Raw genomic sequence first — 13848 nt, 5'->3', positions numbered from 1 at the left:
AACCAGGAATGACTAAGGGGCTGGCACTTTAGAATGAAACTTTTTTTGTCATTTTATTTAATTTTTTATTTTAAAATATGTTTAATATCTTATTTTTCCCCAATTACATGTAAAATAATTTTAACAGTCATTTATTAAAATTTTGAGTTCTAATTTCTCTCTCTCCCAGTTGCCCTACCTTTGCTCTTCAATGGGAAGGCAAGCAACTTGATATAGGTTATATGTGTGCGGTCATGCAAAACACATTTCTCTGTTTAGTCAAAACACAGACCCTCCTCTACTGCCCCCCCCCTGCAAAAAGCCAAACAAGAAAAACAAAGTAAAAAGTAGTATGCTTTGAATTGTATTAAGACTCCATCATTTCTTTCTCTGGAAATGGAAAAGTTTTTCTTTTTTTTCCCACATAAGTCCTTTGGAATTGTCTTGGATCACTGTGTTGCTGTGAATTCAAGTGATTCACAATTGATCATTGTACAAAATTGCTGGTATTATATACAATGTTCTCCTGGTTCTACTCTTGTCATTTTGCATCAGTTATTGTTAAGTTTCTCCAGGTTTTCTGAGAGCATCCTGCTTATCATTTCTTATAATAATATTATATCACAATAATATACCACAACTTATTCAGCCATTCAATGATTGATAGTCATAGCCTCCATTTCCAATTCTTTGACACCACTAAAAGAGCTGCTATAAATATTTGAATACATATAGATCTTTTTTCCTTTAAAAAAACCTCTTTGGGATACAGATCTAGTAGTAGCTGGGTAAAAGGGTATGCTGGGTCAAAGGGTTTTATAGCTTTTTGGGCATAGTTTCAACTTGTTCTCCAGAATGGTTGAACTGGTTCACAACTCCACCAACAATGCATTAGTGTCTCAATTTTACCACATCCCCTCCAACATTTTTCATTTTCATTTTCTGTCATATTTGCCAATCTGATAGGTATGGGGGGGGGTAGCTCAGAGTTGTTTTAATTTGCATTTTTATAATAAATAGTGAATTAGATGACTTTTCATATGACTAGATAGCTTTGATTTCTTCATCTGAAAACTATGGTTTCATATCCTTTGACCATTTATCAATTGAGAAATGACTTTTTTTTTATAAATTTGACTCAATTCTCTCTATATTTGAGAAATCAGAACTCTCTATCAGAGATACTTGCTGTAAAATTTTTCCACAGTTATGATTACCAACTGCAATACCTCTGCCCTACTTCCCCTTTGTTTATCCTACTCTCCTTTTTTTGTCAATCCTCAAAAGGATTTTACTTCTGATTACCACATCCTCCAATCTTCCCTCCCTTCTATTAGCCCCACACTCTTCTTTTATCCTATTCCCCACCTATTTTTCTCTATGTTAAGATAACTTTTTATACCTAACTGAGGGTGTATGTTTTTCCTTCTTTGAACCAAACACAATGGAAGTAAGGTTCAAGCATTCTTCCTCATCCCTACCTCCCCAATTTTCCCCTTCACTCAAAGTTTTTTTGCTTCTCTTTTATGTGAGATACTTTACCCCATTTAACCTTTCCATTTCTCCTTCTCCAAGTGCATTCTTCTTTCTCATTCCTTAATTATTTTTTAGATATCACATTAAATTCAACTCATACCTGTTCCCTCTGTCTGAATAATTTTTTTCTAAATGTCCTAATAAAGTTCTTGAGAGTTACAAGTGTCATTTTCCTATGTAAAAATGTAAACAGTTTGGGGCAGCTAGGTGGCGCAGTGGATAAAGTACTCAGGAGTACCTGAGTTCAAATCTGGCCTCAGACACTTGACACTTACAAGTTGTGTGACCCTGGGCAAGTCACTTAACTCTCACTGCCCTGAAAAAAAAAAAGAATGTAAACAGTTTAACCCTATTACATCTGACAAAAGGGTTTTTAATTTCCTTCAGAGTTTAATGCCATCATCAGAACTTTTGACTCTAGGGACAATTAGAAAACTCCTTGTTATAACTTAGTCCCTCAACCTCTCATGGCTACAAGAAGAGTTACCCAGTCTCCATATATTGGATTGACAAGACACAGGGAATATTATGCTTGCCCTAAAGACATGGATCTCATTGGGGAAATTAAAATAAGTTCTCCTTCCCTATTTCATTTTTTACTATTAATTTTATTCCCATTCTCCTTGTCACCAAGGCTAAAAATCATCAAAAACACCTTCAATCTTCTTATTATAGTAGAAATTATTTGTTTTTATAACACCTTAAAAGTATCAATGTGTATTGATTATCTCCCTTTTTTCATCCCAAAGAAAAATCACTTTATATAAGAGAATAAAATAGAAAAAAAAAACACAATTTAGCAAAACTGAGTCTAAGAGGAGCCACAGAATATGTACAGAGCTACTCTGCCTGCTTCTGGACAGGAATAAAGGCCTCTGAATATGAAATAACAATCCATTTGTCAGATGCTGAGCAGGAAAAGTTGACTCAGCTTGACTTAATCTTTACAAGGTTGTGACCTCCTCTCAGTCTCTATTATTCCTAGCAACAGATTGTTACAGGACTATTTGAGTATATCACATGAGGGTGGATAGGCTAGTACTTCCCTCAAAACACTTGCTGGCAGCATGAAAACCCCTCACAGATGGCAGTTATGGTAGAAGGACTCAACAACTTTAGTTTTAGCCTGATTCTATGGCTCATTGATTATTCTGTGTTGTATTCCCTTTCTTGAGTATAGGTGATTTAACAATCTCATTTTGAGCTTGTTATGCACTAAAACCCTATATTGTTGAAAGATCCATCTGTATAAGCATGTTTCTCCCTTCTACTTGTGAAACTGATTTTTTGACTGGGAATAGTGGTGCATTTTTATAATTGGAGAGGCTGAGGCTGATGGATTATTTAAGACTTGGAGTTCTGAGTTACAGTAGGTTAAGCTGATTAGGTGTCCACACTAAGTCCAGAATCAATATACTAAGCCCCATGGAAAAGAAAGTTAATGAGGGCAGCAGGCTGCCTAAAGAAAGTTGAACTGGCCCAGGTTAGAAACAGTTCCTGTACTGACTGTAGTGGGATTGAGTATATTAGTGGCTACTGAACTTCTGGTCTATTTGAGATAGGTAAACTCAGTCTTAGGAAGAAAAAAAAAAAGAGGTTGATATCCAGATGTGATAGTTTACATTTATCTCTAACCAATCTGATCCTGTTATATTCACCTAATTATCAATTATTTTGAGAGATTTTTTTTGTTTATGGACTCTAATTCAATGAATTATTCCCCCAGTTTTGTGTCATATACAAATTAGATTAGCATACCATCTCTCCTTTTTTCAACTTACTGATAAAACCATAAAACATCACAGGCCCAAACACAGATCCATTGGACACCTCATATAATGACACTAAACCTTTCACATTTGTGTTTTGAGTCCAGTCTTTTTTGTTTGTTTGTTTTTTGCTGGGCAATGAGGGTTAAGTGACTTGCCCAGGGTCACACAGTAAGTGTCAAGTGTCTGAAGCTGGATTTGAACTCAGGTCCTCCTGAATCCAAGGCCAGTGCTTTATCTATCCACTTCACCATCTAGCTACCACTGAGTCCAGTCTTTCAACCAGTTCTGAATATATATGTTTGTCTCATCATAGAATCCATATCTTCTCCATGATAATAGTAGGATATACTTTATGAAAAGCTATGCACAAATCAAGATGAAAAAAAAATTTGCAACATTAATAGTTTAGTGATCCTTTCTAAAAAAGAGAGAAAATAAGTTAGGCTGAAATGACTTTTTTTGATGAAGTTATGCTGCCTCTTCACAATAATCATTTCCCTGTCTAGATGCTCAATAGCTCAATAGCTATCTTTTTGGCAAGCTATACCAGAATTTTCAAAGTCATTGACCTTTAGGCACTATTCTCCTTTAGTTTCTGAAAATTAGAGAACAGATTTTCCCTGTCCAATCTGGAAGTGCCTCTTCCATTTTCCACATTCTTTTGTCACTGACAGTGACTCAACAATAACATATTTCAGTTCTTTCTTTACTTAAGGATGTAGCTTACCTGAAAAGGTGATTTTAATTAATTACAACTAGGAAGTGCTGTGAGGGGTTTTCATGCTGCCAGCAAGTGCTCTCTTACTAAATCTATACTTATCTTAGGGATCAGCTCTTCATCAGTCATTTTTCTTCTGACATTTCCAAAACAAAGGTCATCCTTTTTTGCAGATAAAAGAGACTAAATAAGAATTAAGCAGTTTTCTCTTCTCTCTGCTCTCAGTTGTCTTTGGAAGAAGAAGAAGAAGACGAAGAAGATGAAGAAGAAGAAGAAGAAGAAGAAGAAGAAGAAGAAGAAGAAGAAGAAGAAGAAGAAGAAGAAGAAGAAGAAGAAAAAGAAAGGAGGAGGAGGAGGAGGAAGGGAAGAGGAAGAGGAAGAGGAAGAGAAAGAGAAAGAAAGGAAGGAAAGAAGGGAAGGAAAGAGGGAGGGAGGGAAGGAAAGAGGGGAAATATAATTGTTGTTGTTGTTATTATTGGCTTCCTTTGTTAGTATCATCTCATTCTGAGCTTTAACACTCCTTACATTATTTTACTAAGAAGAGGCTCTGCTCTCATATCCATTTTATGTTCTTGACTTGTGTCTATCTTTTGGACATTTTTTAAAGTTGTTAGTGGATTAGTGAATTCTGTGTACATCCATACTTCTATTAATTAGAAAAATCCCATTTTCCCCTTCACTTGAATTCTTTCCCTTTATATCTTTAGAACTTCACTTTTAATCTTTATTGGGTTTGTTTTTATTTACTCTGCTACTCTTTTTCATTTTACTGGATTGTTTGATCTATTCAAATTTTAAGTTGTGTCTTAGACTACTTTGTCCCCCTTTTGTTTCTTTACCATTGTTTAAAAATATAGTCTACATTTCAGTAAATACAAATAATGACTTGTGAAGTGGTCAAATTATTCAAATTCTCAAAGTGTATTTCTATTGCACTGAAACCAATGGCCATGTTTTACATAATTAATTAGAATACAGATGATCACTTTATGAGATTTATTGCTTTTCTGTCCCCTTCTTTTAAGTCAATACTTTTTTCCCTGTGATGCATATTCTTTAAACTATTTTCATGACAATTTATTTCCACAGCCTCTCTTCTCTTCTCATAATTTGTCTACTTTTGCTTTAGTTTGAAGGTTTGATTTAAGTGAATTTTTTTTCTTTCTTTATCATATTCAATTAAATATTTGTTCCCCTAACATCTCCTTTTCTCCTCTTTCTTTTTTGTGATTAGTCCAAAATCTCCTTTCCTACAACTTAAGTTTATTAGTTTATTTTTACAGTGTCTTTTGTTCTGTTTCTCTCCCCTTCCACTCAAAAATGAATTTTATTTTTAACAGTGTGACTTTATTTATTCTTTTCTTATTTTCTCTTCATTCCTCACAGATTTAAGGCTACTGAAGTACTGATTTGAGTTCTGTCTTCTGAAGTTTTTTTTTTTTTAATATTATTACTCTTATAGAATTTATCTCATCCTTCCTTTCTTTCTTTTCTTTTTTTTGTGGGGCAATGAGGGTTAAGTGATGTGCCCAGGGTCACACAACTAGTAAGTGTCAAGTGTCTAAGGCCAGATTTGAACTCAGGCCCTCCTGAATCCAGGGCCATTGCTTTTATCCAGTGTGCCACCTAGCTGCCTCCTCATCCTCTCTCTTCTGCTGTGCTTAATTCTTAGAAGTATTATGTTGTAAGGGAAACAATGCCAGGCAGAAGTGGTTCATTATGATATCAATTACCCTGTATACTAAAATACCTGACCTAGTTTTTTGTTTGTTTTGTTTTGTTTTTTGCTTTTTTTTTCAGGTCAATGAGAGTGAAGTGACTTGCCCAGGGTCACACAGCTAATGCCAAGTGTCTGAGGCCAGATTTGAACTCAGGTCCTCCTGAATCCAGGGCTGGTGTTTATCCACTGCACCACCTAGCTGCTCCCTGACCTCGTTTTAACTTAGTTCTAATCACTTCATCTTGATCAATATTCATTCCAAGGGCCTTATCATCTTGTCTTTGGTTCTGTGTAAAAAACAGCTTTAGATGTTTTCTTACTCTTAAAATACTTACATTTCTTCTACTGAGGTAGGAGGCTGCCTAATAGTGACACGATTCTATCAGAGAATTGGTATCTCAAAGTATTACAGCAACCTCCTCTAGTCTTGGAATCCTTATTTCCCATCATAGGCACTGGAGTTCCACTGGGCAGAATCATCTCTTTTCTGGGCTGAACCAGCCCCTACCCCTTTTTAGTACTGGACTTGATTCTTCCCTTCTTCAGCCTCACACCTAATCCTGAAATACCTAGTCTTGCCAATAGACTAGAGAAATCATTATTATATTATCATTCACCCATTGTCTAGGTAAAAGAGTATAACATATTCTTTTGCATTTTTTTATCCCTTGAGGATATTTCATTTTAATTCCATAGGTCAATATCTTTTTATCTTAAATAAGAATAATCTTTAAGAATATGATAATTGGTTTTACTTCCTCTTTTCTTATTATTTATTTGCCATTATTATTTAATTGCATTTTTTGTTGTCAGCTGTTTTTTTTCAAGTCTAATATTTTATGAAACTCTGTTTTCCATACCTCTAGACCACAAACCACAACTACCCTAGGAATAGCTAAAATGCCTGTGCTTTATTGACCATCTATTTTTTTGCTCAAGTTTTCAGGTGTGCCCTTTTAGATTACAGCAGTATAAGAGTTTTTCTTTGCTTGTTCCCTCTCCCCAAAAAGTCAGGAATAATGTTCTTAAGACTTTATTGGTCCAATGGGATTAAAACTCATGTTATTGATGGAGCTTCCCACTAGAATGTATCCCTTTAACATAGACTGGGTAAGTTTCTCTAAAAGCTAGGGAAACTGTTCAGAAACTTGATTGTTCTACTTCACACATTAAAAGTACATAAATGGGGCAGCTAGGTGGTACAGTGGATAGAGCACTGGCCCTGGAGTCAGGAGTACCTGAGTTCAAATCTGGCCTCAGACACTTAACACTAGATGTGTGACCCTGGGCAAGTCATTTAACCCCAATTGCCTCACAAAAAACTTGAAACTTCTCTCAGTTTGTCAAAAAGTTTTGTTTTGTGTGTGTTTTTAATAAAATCTGAGCCTATAATATTTTTGTTATCCAATCAAATGTCTATTACATAACAAAACGTCTATCACATCAATGAGAGATGCAATGAGCTTCTACAAGATAAGATATTGGCACAAAAGGGGATGAAATATTTGGTTATTCTTGAAGACATGGCTTAGAATGATAGTGATTTATTGGAGCAAGAGTTCTTAGGCTCAAAGATCTAGTGGCATGATATCAACAGGAATAAACAATGATCAAAAACACAAAGAACAGGATTGCAACATCACACACACTTCCCCCACCCCAGATAATGGAGAGAAAACATTTATCAACTGTCTAAATATCACTAAGACCTTGCAATCCTTGTAATCAATTATAGGAGTTCATATTTTTCATAGTCTATAAAATTGGATGGGAGTAAATAACATCTATGTATTCTAAAATTTAGCATTTCCTTAATTGTGAAGAGAAGAACAAATATTATTCTGAGACATGCATAGACTTCACCAGACAACCAAAAGAGAGTCTATGACAGAAATACGGTTGAAGAAGCATAAAAAGAGGTAAGGGATGAGAAATGAGATGGAAAGAAAACAACAATTCTTCAAAAGAAGGAATTACAAAGGAATATAATTGAAGTAAAAGGCTAGATGAGATGGGAGTAAAGGAACAGGGAGAATTAGTTATTAGACTTTTCACTGACCTAGTAAAGGGAAGGGGAAAATTAAGCAAACTAAAAGGAGAGGGAAGAATAATAAAAGTAAACCCAAAGAGTTTGAGATTGGGCAGGGTACCAATTCAGATCAATTATGAAGAAAATAATCACTCTGTTCAAGTGCAATTCAAAATTCATAATTCTCCCTAAAGTGGACCTTCAATTAAATAAATAAAATATCAGAATCCAATTCTGTCCCATTATATAGGTTAGGGGTCTGAATACAAGCACATTAAGAAACAACTCAAGAGAAATTAAGGTTTATGAAATAATATTCTGCCATAAGATATGATGAATGGAATGATTTTAGAGAGATTTGGGAAAACTTGCAGGAACTTACCCATAATGAAGTGAGCAGAACCAGGAGAACAATTTCTATGATTAAAAATAGTGTAAAAAACTTTTTAAGCTTTAAGAACTCTGATCAACACAAAAATATAATTGCAAAAGACAGATGATGAAGCATACTATCCTCCTTCTCACAGAGAAATAAGGGACTCAGAACACAATGATACATATTTTTGACAGTCTAAATACTATGATTAGTCTTGCTTAAGCATGAATATTTGTCACAATAGTTTTTTTTTCCTAATGGGAAAGAGCAGGAGGGGGGGGGGAGTCAAATTTTGTTTATTAAAAAAAAACAATTAAAAAAATAAATTTTAAGAGAAAGTATATTTTCTGTAGTTACTGAACCCACTTTTAATAACTACTGTGGTTGGAATTATTCATATCCACCCTAGATAAAGAATTCAACTCTGAAAGTCTAAGTTAGAATTAATTCTCAACTCTCTTACTTGATAATTGTAATGTACTACAGATTTTGCTCAGCCTTAGTTAATGGCTTGGTAGAGGGCTTTCTTTATTATAACATAGAGGATTCTCCAAGCTTTGTAAATGCTGCATTTCTTGTAACTTAATCAATATTACTATGACATCTGCCTTCTCTAATTGTGACTCTATGCAGCACAGCTCTGAACCTCAGAAAATATGTTCATTTATCATCTTCTGACAGCAGATAGGCCAATACAGATCAATGCAGATACAATCATAATATTCTAGGATGTCAGCACTAGAAAGGGCCTTTGATAACATCTAAGTCAACCCAGTCATTTTAAAGAGAAGCATACTATAGCCATAGAGTTTAAGTGATCTGTCCAAATTCAGACAGAAGGCCAAGGTGAGAATAGAACACAGATCTAGTACAAAGTTTAGATCTATTCATTCCTAATCTAGGGGTCCTTCTCCCTCACCCTGTATTACACACAGTACACACATTTGTCCAGAAGCTCATTAACAGCAGAATCTTACCCCAAGAAATATCTCTGCTGTTCTGTCATTGAGAAAATAAATACATTAAATACATTTTAACATTCATAACCAACTTATTACTCTTCACCAAATGACTACATTTGGTAATAAGTAACATTCTGTCAGACTGATGATCTGATGACTGACTATATTTTTTCAGACTGATGGTTTTAGTGGTCTTCTTTCAAAACATTCTTACATTTTTAAATTGATATGAATCAAATAACAAACACATGGAAGATTTTTCTCATTACAGAATAACAGGATTTGAAAGTTTGAAGGGACCTCCGCAGCCATTTAGCCCAACCAATATACAAATGGAATCCATAGTCTAACACACATAAAAATTAATTTTCCAGTTTTTGATTTAACACCTTCAAGGAAGAAGAACTCACCTCCTATCAAGGCAGCTCATAACCACTTTTAGAGATATCCAATTATTATCATTTCTCCCCTGAAATCATGCCTAATTTGCTTTCTTGCTTCCACTCCTTCATGTTATGACTTCTCAAGTAAAACAGAATGAACTGAATCTTTCCTCCAAATGGCAACCCTCTAAATACTTGCAAGGGAAATGCTGTGCTTCCACTTAGATTTCCCTTCTCCAGGGTAAACAGACAGTTATTTCAAATGATTCTTATGATGTGGGATCAAGGTCCTTAACCAGATTAGTTTCCTTCTTAAACTTTGACAATGGGAGCAGGTTGCAAACCCATATGTGGTTATGTAACTGAATGTGGGGGTAAACAAATTGGCAACAGTAAAAGATTATGTATACCTATTTTATATAACTATATACCTGGGGGTCATGTAAAAATTTATTGTGCAAAAAGGGGTCTATATGGGAAAAAGTTTAAGAAGCCCTCCTATAGATTAAGGCTGACTACAGCAGAGTACATTGGGACTAATATCTCCCTATTTCTGAAGGCTATGGCCCTCTCAATGAAAACAAAATTGTATCCTTTATAAACTAACACTTCCAGGGACAGCTAGGAGTCACAGTACATAAAGCACTGGCCCTGGATTCAGGAGGACCTGAGTTCCATTCCTGCCTTAGACACTTGACACTTACTAGCTGTATCACCCTGGCAAGTCACTTAACCCTAATTGCCCTGAAAAAAATAATAATTACACTTCCCCCAAGTTGTAATAATAATTATTATAAGAAATATATGACACATATGTCTTTATACATACATCTTGTAATGATTGGAATGATGCCACCTGATGGAGACTTACTGTAGAAAAGCTCCGCCATGAAAGGAAGGTCTTTGAGGGCAAGGCCATGCGGCTTTTCTCTGGCGTCAGGAAATGACGTTTGCTGGTGGGAGGAGGAAGGGGGAGCTGGGTGCTCTGTCTCTCTTTCCTGAGGATGCTGGTGGAGAAGGGAGCTAGAAATGTGTTCTCCCTTTAATAGATAGGAATCTAGGCCTTTCTCTCTCTCTTTACCAAATTCTTAATCTCCTTAATAAATGCTGAAAAGTCTAACTCTTGCTAAAGCTTATAATTTATTGGCGACCACTCATTAGATATTTTAGACAGACTAGCTAGAATTTTAGCCTTTAACAATCTCTTTATTGTGTGTGTGTGTGTATGTGTAATTTCAAAGGGAAACACTAACAGAAGAATTTAAGACACAACCATATTGCACAGAAGATGGAGGAAAACCCGAGTTCAAATCCAGCCTCCAACACTACTAACTGTGTGACTCAGGGCAAATATCTTAATCCTGTTTACCTCAGTTTCCTAATCTGTAAAATGACCTGAAGAAGGAAATGGCAAACCGCTTTAGCATCTTTGCTAAAAAAAACCTCAATAGGGTCCCAAGGAATCAAATATGACTAGAATGACTGAACCATAACAACAATGATGATGTGGTCATAAACAAAGTTATTTTTCTTTTTATATCATAACAAATATTCTATCTCTGTTGTTGTGTGGCTAGAATAGCATTTATAGAATTGAAAATGACAATCATCCAGAAGTAAATGTAGTAGTTTGGTGGGTATATATAGGGCACATTGTGCTACAAACAAGGGATTTGAAAAAAAACAATTGGTATCAAGAGTATCATGAAAGAAAGAAAAGTCAACTGCAAGAGTAATCATACTGTTAGAGTAAGGAATCAGCAACAAACAGACAGTATTTGCCACTAGTATTCTCATGGAATTAGGACAAAGACAGGAAAGCCTCCAGTAGTTTTGGTGGATTTCCATTTATCAGAATTATTGGACAACATGCACATGAGTCACATAGAATGGAAAGGCATGGAGGAGTTCAGATTTGCATTGTTGTCATGAATAAATGTCCTTGCCAATGAGTTCAGAGATCCATTTGAGTATTTTGAGAATTGGTTCATTATTTAAAGTGCCTTTAGACTTACATAAATGACCCCTCATAGGGATAGTTTTGCTTGACTATGCTTGAATAACTCTAGTATCCTAAAACTGCTGATACATATGCATTCAATGTTATATCTTCACATGGGGCAAACTGAGTTTTTGCTTAACTTGTTTATATTGGATAAAGTTATAAAAGTTTATGTAAGGTAAATGGAAAAAACAATCTAATAAGAATTTCAACTCACCAAATCATAGGCTTCACAAAGAGAATAGTTTTTTCCTCTTCTCTCCTATTTCTTTTTCTTTCCTATACTTCATCCCCTCTTCTCTCCTCTCCTTCCCTTTCTTCCTCTGTCTTTTTTCCTCCCATCAATTTTTCTCCTCCCCTCTTCTCTCCTTTTCTTCCTTTATCTCCTCTCTCTTCCCCTCCCCTCCTTTTTCCTCTTCCCTTTTTCTTTTTGTCATTGACCTTCGAGCACTACTTCTGAAAAAAAAAAACACAGAAAAAATAGGGCAAACTTCACATAAAAATGTCAGCAAAACACTACATACCTTCCATTCAATTCAACAAACTGTACTAAAGCATCTTGTATACAAAATACACTGCATCATTTTTTGGAGATATGATAAAAATTGAAGTGATGAGTGAAAGGATTTTAAGATAAAGTACAATGAGAGAGAAAGACACACAAACAGAGAGGGGGGAGGGAGGGAGAGAGAGAGAGTGTTGTGATGATAGTTCATAGAATCAAGAGAATTTTAGCAGTAGTCATGTAAAATTGTGTGCTTTAGTCATAGAGAATAACTAGCATGAGTGAATGGAGGTAAGAAAGAGCATAATATAAATTTACCTCAGGCCAATCATGCAAAATTCATAAGACTTTTTATAAACTAACATTTTATTAAATTCTTAGTTTTCGAGTGACATTTCAGGTCTTTCTTTTTTCTAATCTCAAACATCAGCATTGATATCTTGAAAAACACGTCATTGTTTTGTTTTGTTTTGTTTTGTTTTGTTTTGTTTTGTTTTTTGTTTTTCTCAGGGCAATGAGGGTTAAGTGACTTGACCAGGTTCACACAGCTAGTAAGAACACAAGTCATTGCAAAAACAACCAAGAACCTATTTTGTCAAATGTCTCTAAATCTCAAAATGTTGATTCATATTACATTCAACATTTGTCTTTTAAATTAAATTTTCCCAATTACTCCAATCCAATGGTAATATAGCACATATTTCTCCAAATATTTTAATAAGGTAATGCCAGTAGAAAGCAGTTAATCCACAATCTGCCATTGATTAAAGTGGAATAATAAATATTTTTTGTTTCCTGCAAAATGGAGGGAAATAGATAAATAATATATTGCTGAAGACAGTGGATTCGTGAGATGTGTGTGTGTGTGTGTGTGTGTGTGTGTGTGTGTGTGTGTGAAATGTCAGGATAAATCTTTTTTTTTAGGTAAGAAGAACATTGGATAACTTCCAAAATTTTAACAAACAAACATGTGTCAAAACACTCATCCCCCCAAAAAAAAACACCCTAAAACTATAGGGAAGTTTTGAGTATGAATAGTAAAATTCAACTCTTAAGTTAAATTGAATTAATTATATTGTGGAATTAGAAGAAAATAGTGTTCACTCATCATTCTTTAATTATCGTCATGTAAATATTATTTTTGCCAGATTTACTGAATAGTATACTTGTTAAGTGAAGGGTGTTATTCACCTATAACCTAGAGGTTTCTTTTCAGTTGTATTTTTTTTATCCGTGAATAAAGAATAAAAAGCCTCTGTGACCAGAATAATATTAGTTTCTGTGAAAAAAGAAAAACAAGGAACAAGTTAATCCTTACACATTGTTTCCGGTTTTACTAGATCTTGCTTTAATTTAAAATCAATTCACAGTCTGTTGGAATAAGTAGTGTTCAATTAAATGGGAACAATTAGACAAATGGTGTTTGTATGTACAGATGTGCCAAACTATCTACTGGTTATAAAGATGCATTACAATAAAAAGCGAAGATTTCTGGATAGCTTTTCATGTTGGGCAGTCTAACAAAAAGAACATTTTAAAAGTTTGTGCCTGATGGTATATATACTAGTTTCAGGGACTGTGTAATGCCATAAGATTCACATTGTTAATTGGTGTGTTTCTATAATGTATTACAGTTTTTGTGAGGTAGTGTTATTCCAGGTGTTGAAAAATTCAAGAGAGATAATCCCTTTATTTGAATACCTCCAATCTATGAACATCAAATCAAGAATAAAAAAGGGGGCATATATTCATGACATTTGCCACTCTTAAGGAAAAGTCCAATTTAAGAGAAATAACAAGGTTACCCCCAGATGCTTGTATTTGTGGTTGACAATTTTCTAACTGTATCATACCGAGCTACATTGG

Source organism: Dromiciops gliroides, chromosome 1 (genome assembly GCF_019393635.1).
Source record: "Dromiciops gliroides isolate mDroGli1 chromosome 1, mDroGli1.pri, whole genome shotgun sequence".
Classification (NCBI taxonomy): domain Eukaryota; kingdom Metazoa; phylum Chordata; class Mammalia; order Microbiotheria; family Microbiotheriidae; genus Dromiciops; species Dromiciops gliroides.
This window is presented reverse-complemented; position numbering follows the sequence as displayed.